Genomic DNA, 9,370 nt, shown 5'->3' with positions numbered 1-9,370 from the left:
AAGTCATTCACCAGTCATATTCACCTTCAAAATCTCTCAATAGAATGACTCATCATTCCAAGGTTTTCAAAGTCATTTCAATTCCCAAGTTCCCAAATGGAGTAGTCACTTTCAAATTTAGCACTAGCATCTATGTATGAGGGGTACTAAGTATTTTGCTTTGCTTCTAGGCTAACTTTGATACTCTTGTACTAATACAATACTAACCAAGTGAATCATAAATCAAAAAGTACTTTGATAAAACAAAAGTAAATAAAGCTTGTAAAGTAAAGCTGGAAGATAGGATCATAAGCATAAAGTAAATAAGGTAATGCCTTGCTCATAGTGAGCTTTGCAAGTTGCAAGATTATTATCTTGCATTGGGGTCAACTTGCAAAGGTCTAGCTTGCATTGGTAATAGCTTGCTAACTTGACTACTCTAGTAAACTTCTTTACTTTGACCAAAGTTAACTATAAAAGTAACTCATTTAGAAAAACCAGTAAACTTGTAAAGTAAAAACTTGGAATGGGTTCGTATAAGAAAAGATAAGAATCGTGGTGCTTTGCCCCAAAGGGGCTTTGCACTTTGCAAGCATATTAGCTTGCAACATTATAACTTGCATTGGTATTGGCTTGCATAGTATTTTAGCTTGCCTTGGTTGAAGTGGGGGTTCAAGTTCTCTTCTCCTTTCTCTTTGTAGAAGTCCTCCTCTTCCTGATGGTCTCCGGTACTAGCGTCTAAAATACGAATGCGGGGTACACAATCATCATACCAAACTTACATACTAAACTAAGCACACACAAGTTTTACACAACTTAACTAGCATCACACACTACTATTAAGTGGATGGATGTGTTCCTCTTATTTAAGAGAAAATAATTTCCTCTCATTATCTTATTAAGGTTTAATTTCTCTTATGAACAAAATATGACCTAGGTTGACCAAAGTCAACCTCTTCATACTCATCATTTAAGAAAATGATTTAAATGAGGTTCCATACCTCATACAATTTAATACTAACATGATAGTGATTTAATGTCACCAATTACTCAACATGAGGTTATATAGACCATGGTCACCACCTCATGTTGAAATACTTGAGACCAAGATTTAAATGAGAGGAAAACCTCTCATATGATTTAGCACATAGTTGTAACTAGGTTAACAACTACCATTGAGGTGATTTAACATTATCAACAATTCATTGGCTATTCTAACATTACTTGTATTTACACCAATTATTCTATTCACACAAATACTACAATTGGGGTGCATTGGTTGGGTTGCTTGAGGAAAATAATTTCCTCTCCTTACATATGTAAATGATAATTTCCATATGGTTCTTGAGAAATACTTTTCTCTCATTGAGTTCTTCTTAAGATTTAATTTCTCAAACAATCACACATGAAATCATGTTGACCCAAGTCAACCATTCATCATCATTTGAGAAATTGATTTAAATGAGGTAGAGTACCTCATACCATTTAATATCACTACATATGATTTAAATCTCTAAGTAATTCATATAAGTGAGTTTGACCAGGGGTCCAAACATCACATGAATTCATTTGAGACAAGATTTAAATGAAGTATTATACTTCATATGAATTACTTAATAGTTTTGGGACAATATCAACTAGTTAAACTAGCCATATTACCCGAGTACTTAAACTAGGGCATGATCATGCAAAGTGACCACACCATTTTATTGTATAAACAATTAGTGTAAGTCAATTGTGAGCTATTAGAGTTGGAATTTACTTAATATCTATTTTGGTTGATTTTTAAGAATTATTCTAAGGCAGAAAAGTCCCTGTCTTGTTTATTTTGCTACATTAATCCTACAAATAATTTTGAGATGGGACCAGTGGCATTTGATAGATAATTTCACTAGCTTTCCAAAAATATAAAATTCATCAATTTTGGTTCAGTAGATTGGAAATTATCGAATTTCAAAGTGGGGTTCAGTATTGGAAAATGTTTGAATTGAATTAATTGAATTTAGCTAAATGGGCTAGGCGGGAAAATAATCTGGGCCGAAAGATTTAAAAATGCTAGGGAGGAAGAGTTGGGCCGGCCCAGCAGTGCGTCCAGCGCAGCGGGCCAGCTGACAGGGGGACCCACCCGTCAGTGGGTGATGCTTACCGAAACGGTACAGAGGAATGTGGGCGGTTGGATTAGATGCAGATCGTGCGGTCGAGGCGCGTCGTCTCCGTCGACGAGAGAGGAGGTGCTGGCGGCTACGGCAGAGGGTCGGCGGCGAGCTGGAGCTCCGGCGAGGATCAGCGACGGTGCAGGGCGGCGTTGTCGAGGACGAGGAAGCAGATGGCGCAGGCGGCGGCTCGAATGGTGGCCTGAATCGACGGCGGCGATCTCAGGTCCGCCGCGGGCTCCGGCGTTCGATTGGGCGGCTCCGGTGGCTAATCAACTAGGAGAAGAGGTCGAGGAGGATCAGTGAGAAGAAGGGAGTTGAGTGGTGTGAGAAATGGAGGAGGAGGAGCTCTCCTTTTATAGGGGCGAGTTGGCCGTGAGAGGTGCGGCAAGGGTGACAGCATCGCGGCGGCTCCGGCGGGGAATCGGGTCGGCGAGGTAGGCGCTAGCTAGGTGACGTCGAGGCGGTGCTAGGACGCTTGCTAGCTAGGTGGGGGACGGTCTGGTGGCGACGCATTGCGTCCAGGTCTGCGGCGGCGTTCACGGGATCGTGTCGCCGTCTCCGGCGGCGGCGGTCCAGGGCAGTGGTCGCGAGCGTGTCTGGCGGTGTCGCGGTGGCGTGCTGATGCTCGACGCGTTGAGGGAGGGGCCAGGGCGTGTGTGTAGCGGCGGCACTGCGCGTGTCCAGAACATGCCCGCGCGTGCACTCGTGCGACACGAGCGGCATGCTGTGGGGTTTTGGGCGCGCGCGGTGCGGCGTGGTCACCGCGTTCCTGTCGATTTGGCCGGTGCTAGGTGGTGTAGGAGAGAGAGGTGGCGAGCTATGGCGAGGTGGCCAGGGTGGTGAGTGAAGGGGAGAAGAAAGAGAGGAACATGGCCGGCATGGTGTGTGCCTGGCCATGGCTTGGTCTCCCTAGGGTTCTCTTTAGGTTTACTATGTTGGTGTTAGTGAGAGAGGGAACCAGGGGACCAAATGGGGTAGGTTAGGGTAGATTAGTTGGAGTAGAATCACTATTTGCAATAGTGTGTAATAGTGCCCGATTTTGGAATTTGCAAAATTGTTCAAATTTGATTTTATTCAAATGGTCAAACAATTTGAAATGTGTGTGTTTAGATAAGTTGTAAATGACCAGAGATGATTAGAGGTGGTGGTGGAAATTTTGAATTCAAAGATTTGCAAAATTTGACAAGTGTTGGATTGTTGAACTTAATAAAAAGTTGCAACTTTGGATGAGCATAGCTATTGATCCAGAAATAATTTGGCATGGTGATCTTTACAAAAGTTGTTCATCTGGATGTCCTCTTGGATGACATGCAAAGAGTTGAGAAAGTTTAGTTTGAAAATATTGAATTGAAGGGCTCAAAGTAGTGATCAGACTATAAAGGGCAGATTTGACCAATATCATATGTGAGCCAAATTTAAATTTGAAATTCATTTGAATTGTGTTTCTTTGATTCCAAAAGTTGTAATAAGTGTTTAGTATCATTATTCAACTCTTGATGAAGGCCAAATTGGTCTAGGTCAAATATTTGGAAAAATGGCATAACCATATGTGAGGGTTTTGTGAAATTCTAACTTTTATTCTTTTATTCCTCTTGGCTTTATTTTGACAAGAGTGAGGTTTATTTGGTGTTAGATGGAGTGAGGACAAAGGTTCAAACCATTTTGAGGCAATGGGGGTGTCTAGGTCATGATTTGCAAAATTGGCTAAATGTGTATGTGAGTGAAAATGGAATTATCTCACTATTTGATTTCTCTCCATTTGATTTGACTTGTCTTGACTCTAATGTGATTCTTATTAGTTTAGAAACATTTTCAAACCCTTGAATTCATTTCAATGGTCTTGCTCAAAGATTTGTAAAATTAGCCATCACACATGAGAGGTGATGTGTCAATTTTCATTATTCTTTGTAAATTGTTCATCTTGCTTTACTTGGGCATGGGTTAGGGTCAATTTAGTATTAGATTAGGTTTAGAGATGGTTTCACATCATTTGGGTAAAGTTTAAAGTCATAGCGCAAGAATTGAGTATTATGGCTATGTGCCACATATGCCTCTATGCATATGTTGCATTTGATTTTTAGTTTGACTAGGCTTGACCCAATTGATGTTGTTGAGTGTTGAAATGGTATATAGGAGTGATCCAACCATTCACTACAAGTCTTAGGGTCAAGATCCTTAATTTCACAAATTCGATATTTTGCTCTCATATGCCTCTATGGCACTATTACTTTCTTTTTACCATCTTTTGTTTCACTTTGGATTGGGTTGGAGAAGCTCTAGATAAGGTTTAAGAAGGTTTTCCAATCCTCTAAATAAAGTAGAAAGGCCTAGGGTAAAGTTTTACAAAATAGCCATAGGCATATATGCCTCTTTCTTAAATAAGATTTTTCCTTTTTATTTTATTTCTCAAAGATTGATGACAAGAGGGATGTGGTTTAGGGTTTAATAAGTTTTGCAATGGTTCACCACCATTTAGCCAAATAAGAAAAGGTAGGGTTCAAGATTTACATATTAAGGCTATAGGCCCACATATGGCTTTTCCTTTATTTTAGGTTTCTCAAAATAGCTCCAAATGATTTTTGAAAAGGTTAGGGTTTAGGGTTTTTCTTATTTGATTTCTTTCTCTTTTAATTTTATTTGGTTTGTGATCTTCACTTGATCACTTTAGGGTTTTAGGGTTTATCACATAAGCATACTAACACTTATCAGGGCAAAAGCACAAGTAATATGTATGAGCACTAAGCATAGCACTCTATTTAAGAAAAGTTTTTGTTGGTTCTCATTTTTGGAAAAAGGGAATTCATTTTCTCTTTATTTTGAAATTTGGGGTGTTACAAACCCTTCCCCCTTAAACAAATCTCGTCCCGAGATTTTAAGAAGAGTTAGGTTCCTAAGAGAGATTGGGTGATAGGATTTAGCAGGGAACATACTTGGCATGTCCTGAGGTGCTTCTTGCGCTTTGGTGGCCGTCAGGTTGTAGTAGCGACCGTTGCGGTTGTTCGGGTAGTTTGGAGCAAACTTTCTTCTAGTTGCGATACGGCGCTGCTGCTGTGCAGGTGCAGCGGTGTTGCCGGCGAGCTTGGTGAGACGCTTGGGACACTCGTTGGAGTAGTGCCCCACTACACCACACTCATAACAAGTGATGGTGGACTTGTCCGGCTTGTTTGCGACGGGGACGGCATTGCTTCCGGTCCTTGGGGCATTGTTGGCGGCTTTCATCGGGCACTTATTAGAGTAATGACCAGTAACACCGCATTCATAGCAAGTCACATTGGACTTGCCTCTGGGGGCATGGTTGGGTATTGGGATGAGCTGCTCCAGTGATGCTATCTTCACGCGGAGGCGAGCAATGAGGTAGTCCTTCCTGGCGTGTTGATGGCGAAGTGCCTTGCGCTCCATTGCAAGGATGTTGATGGTGTCGGTCATCTTGGCGTGCTCAATGTGCACCTGGTTGGCCTGGGCACGGGAGTTGTTGCGGGTAGGAGGGGCCATCTGAACAATGGGGTAGATGATAAGATAAGAGGGAAATTTCTATGGTTGGTTTGAGTTAAAGTTCAAAAGTTCAAAACTTGAAAACTTGAGTAGTGTTGAGGGGGTAAAAACCAGCAACACTTTTTCATTCATACCAAACATCACACATTACAAATCTAACACACCGTTGGTTTGAAGAACCATTCATTCGCTCTACGATACAAGGGGATCCTGATACAACTCACGCCTACTTAAGTGCTGGGGTGATACTACTCTTCCGGGTGGATTCTTCTTCTTCACGGGTGAGGTGCGTGGCGAGAGGCGAGGGCGTTGTTCAAATCCCTGCGGGTTTTGTACTGCCTGAAGTCCTGATGTGCTACATCGGGGTTCAGCTCCGGGGTTGGGGGCATGGTCATCGGTCTTCCCATGGAGTCATGTCTTGGGTAGTAGAGGAAGCGAGTGTTCTTGATCTTGTCCTTATTTTGTCCACACAGACGGGAAATGGCTTCTTGCATAGCTTTGACTAGTCCTTCCTTCCAAGTGTTTCCCGTTACTGAAAACCATATGGTTTCCCATACCGGGGCATCAAGCTTCCTTCGTAGATCAGTAGAAACGTCCCACTGAGGTGGTTCTCCTAACTGAGCTTTGAGGGGTATTCCGAAGAACTCGGGGTACGGGTGTCCTAGATATTCCACTAGTTGCTTCAATTCCTTTTCGAACCTTAGGTCGCCTCCGGGACCAAGCTGATAGAACTCCCATTGGTACTTCATCTGTGAGTAATTAGGATAAGTAAGTTAAAGAAGTAATCAAGTGTGCAAAATTTTAGGTAGGCTTGCAAAGAAAGTGGAGTATAGATTTCTCATTTTTGAAAAATATCTCAAGGATAAGAGTAAGAACAAGTTTTTACAAATATTCACTTCATTGGTTTTTGAAACTAAGTTTTTCAGACGTCCATTCTAACTAGGGTCTCCTAAGGTCAAACAATGGCTCTGATACCAACTTTGTCAACACCCGGATTTTTAAGTCCAGATGCCTGTTATGCCATACATCGCAATCCCAGGAATATTGTTGTTGCGAGACATAACAGTTGAATATCATAAGTCATCATTCATTACATACCATAGTCGTCTTACAAATAGGGATCACATGATCCAATATTACACAAATAGTTGATCTATTGATCAACATACACAAAGTTCATAGTTTCATAGCGGAAGCGTAAATAGAAGGGACTCTCTAGTCCACAGGCCAACGTCTGACGTCAGAAGATTCCCTAGTTGTCGTAGGCGTCCTGCTGGTCGTCATCTTGATAGTTCTGCTCCTCTTCATAGTCTGGCCATTTGAATAGCCAGGGACACAGCCGTGAGTACTTTAAAGTACTCGCAAACTAATACTAATGTAAGTGCTAACAATTCTAGTAAGGGGGTGCTAAGCTCTAGTTTATTTTGCATAAAGCCAATTTTAGTTCACAAACATTTTGGTAAACAACTCTTCAGGTGCTAACTAACTCAAGTGGGAACATTAGTGTCATTCCCACCATTCAGTTGTGATTCAAAGTCAATGTCACCTTTCAAGTTCAAATTCACAAGTCACCCTTCACCTTTCATAGTTTTCGAAAAGTTCTGATGACGGAACAGTATGGCCTTTCCAACTGTCCATAACCGAGGACGCGGCTATTCGAATAGGTTTAACTCTGCGAGAGGTTGTACACTTGTGCCACAACAATTGCAATAGCTCGTCGGGGTAAGCTGGCCCTGATTTATCGTACGCGATACGCGAACTACCAATCATAACCTTTCATTTACATACCCTAGTATAGGCACCTCTCCCCATGAGCTTGGCCTCCCGGTGAAGACCGACGGTCGGCACGGGAACCGCACGAGGCTTGGGCCGGACATTCACCTCATTTCGCATCATATCATATCGTTTCTATTGTGGTAGAGGCAGCTTTCGGCATAACCCCGATGACGCTTGTTTAGAGGGAACCCATACTAAGACACACAAACTTCCGGTTAAGCCCTACCCAGATTCAGGTATTGTGGGGGTACTTGTAAAATTGGAATGGTATCGCATCCGAACCCAACCATCGGTGTTTTTTTGTAAAATTCACCAAGTCATTCACCGAGTCATATTCACCTTCAAAATCTCTCAATAGAATGACTCATCATTCCAAAGTTTTCAAAGTCATTTCAATTCCCAAGTTCCCAAATGGAGTAGTCACTTTCAAATTTAGCACTAGCATCTATGTATGAGGGGTACTAAGTATTTTGCTTTGCTTCTAGGCTAACTTTGATACTCTTGTACTAATACAATACTAACCAAGTGAATCATAAATCAAAAAGTACTTTGATAAAACAAAAGTAAATAAAGCTTGTAAAGTAAAGCTGGAAGATAGGATCATAAGCATAAAGTAAATAAGGTAATGCCTTGCTCATAGTGAGCTTTGCAAGTTGCAAGATTATTATCTTGCATTGGGGTCAACTTGCAAAGGTCTAGCTTGCATTGGTAATAGCTTGCTAACTTGACTACTCTAGTAAACTTCTTTACTTTGACCAAAGTTAACTATAAAAGTAACTCATTTAGAAAAACCAGTAAACTTGTAAAGTAAAAAACTTGGGATGGGTTCGTATAAGAAAAGATAAGAATCATGGTGCTTTGCCCCAAAGGGGCTTTGCACTTTGCAAGCATATTAGCTTGCAACATTATAACTTGCATTGGTATTGGCTTGCATAGTATTTTAGCTTGCCTTGGTTGAAGTGGGGGTTCAAGTTCTCTTCTCCTTTCTCTTTGTAGAAGTCCTCCTCTTCCTGATGGTCTCCGGTACTAGCGTCTAAAATACGAATGCGGGGTACACAATCATCATACCAAACTTACATACTAAACTAAGCACACACAAGTTTTACACAACTTAACTAGCATCACACACTACTATTAAGTGGATGGATGTGTTCCTCTTATTTAAGAGAAAATAATTTCCTCTCATTATCTTATTAAGGTTTAATTTCTCTTATGAACAAAATATGACCTAGGTTGACCAAAGTCAACCTCTTCATACTCATCATTTAAGAAAATGATTTAAATGAGGTTCCATACCTCATACAATTTAATACTAACATGATAGTGATTTAATGTCACCAATTACTCAACATGAGGTTATATAGACCATGGTCACCACCTCATGTTGAAATACTTGAGACCAAGATTTAAATGAGAGGAAAACCTCTCATATGATTTAGCACATAGTTGTAACTAGGTTAACAACTACCATTGAGGTGATTTAACATTATCAACAATTCATTGGCTATTCTAACATTACTTGTATTTACACCAATTATTCTATTCACACAAATACTACAATTGGGGTGCATTGGTTGGGTTGCTTGAGGAAAATAATTTCCTCTCCTTACATATGTAAATGATAATTTCCATATGGTTCTTGAGAAATACTTTTCTCTCATTGAGTTCTTCTTAAGATTTAATTTCTCAAACAATCACACATGAAATCATGTTGACCCAAGTCAACCATTCATCATCATTTGAGAAATTGATTTAAATGAGGTAGAGTACCTCATACCATTTAATATCACTACATATGATTTAAATCTCTAAGTAATTCATATAAGTGAGTTTGACCAGGGGTCCAAACATCACATGAATTCATTTGAGACAAGATTTAAATGAAGTATTATACTTCATATGAATTACTTAATAGTTTTGGGACAATATCAACTAGTTAAACTAGCCATATTACCCAGTACTTAAAC

This window comes from Lolium rigidum, chromosome 5 (genome assembly GCF_022539505.1).
Source record: "Lolium rigidum isolate FL_2022 chromosome 5, APGP_CSIRO_Lrig_0.1, whole genome shotgun sequence".
Taxonomy (NCBI): Eukaryota; Viridiplantae; Streptophyta; class Magnoliopsida; order Poales; family Poaceae; genus Lolium; species Lolium rigidum.
This window is presented reverse-complemented; position numbering follows the sequence as displayed.